General features: G+C 38.0%; 1 protein-coding gene across 10 annotated transcripts in view; it reads right to left on the bottom strand.

Moving 5' to 3' along the window:
* Window positions 1-610, bottom strand: part of LOC107689379 (ribosome-binding protein 1-like) — a 41,377-nt gene that overhangs the window by 11,099 nt on the left and 29,668 nt on the right. The gene's annotated exons all lie outside the window — the stretch shown is intronic.

The raw sequence follows: 610 nt of genomic DNA, 5'->3' as shown, positions 1-610 counted from the left end.
TTATAAAACGTATTCAGTCAAGAGCAGAAAGTGATTTTCTTTGTCTTTTGTTCTTTGATTAACATGACAGACAGCAACAGGAATATTGGACTGTGGTCCCTTTAAGAGTTTATCCACGGACCCAATATAAGGCCTGTTTACACCTGGTCATTTCATGCGTTTTCACTGATCGGATTTCTATCTGATTTGTTAAAACTTTTCCATTTACACTTGGCCACATAAATGTGTCGTTGCAAAACGGATATAAATCCATCTTCAATTCCCGCGCTATATTTAAATTTAACAGAGTTCACGTCAATGAAATCAAAAGATAAGCGCTGCATTTTATTAATTATCAGCTCATTTCAAGATCAAAGACCGCAATAGGAGAGCGTGCGGCATCAGCACTGGAAAGATAAGTTTGTCTTACTACTTTTAATGAAGATGATTGTGTGTTGACTGTCTGCGTCTTACTTTGTTTCATTCGCGGCAGTTTGTTTCATTCGGCTTGCTGAAGAGATACTCAGCTACTCGTCCGTGGCGATGCGCGTTTCATTAGCGCAGTCATATCTGACTATAATGTCATATAGCCTATAACACGCTCTCACACGTTTATTATTTTAACATTTTG

This window comes from Sinocyclocheilus anshuiensis, unplaced genomic scaffold (genome assembly GCF_001515605.1).
Source record: "Sinocyclocheilus anshuiensis isolate Anshui unplaced genomic scaffold, SAMN03320099.WGS_v1.1 scaffold345, whole genome shotgun sequence".
Taxonomy (NCBI): domain Eukaryota; kingdom Metazoa; phylum Chordata; class Actinopteri; order Cypriniformes; family Cyprinidae; genus Sinocyclocheilus; species Sinocyclocheilus anshuiensis.
The sequence above is the reverse complement of the archived record's forward strand: the minus strand, read 5'-3'. Positions and strand labels throughout refer to the sequence as shown.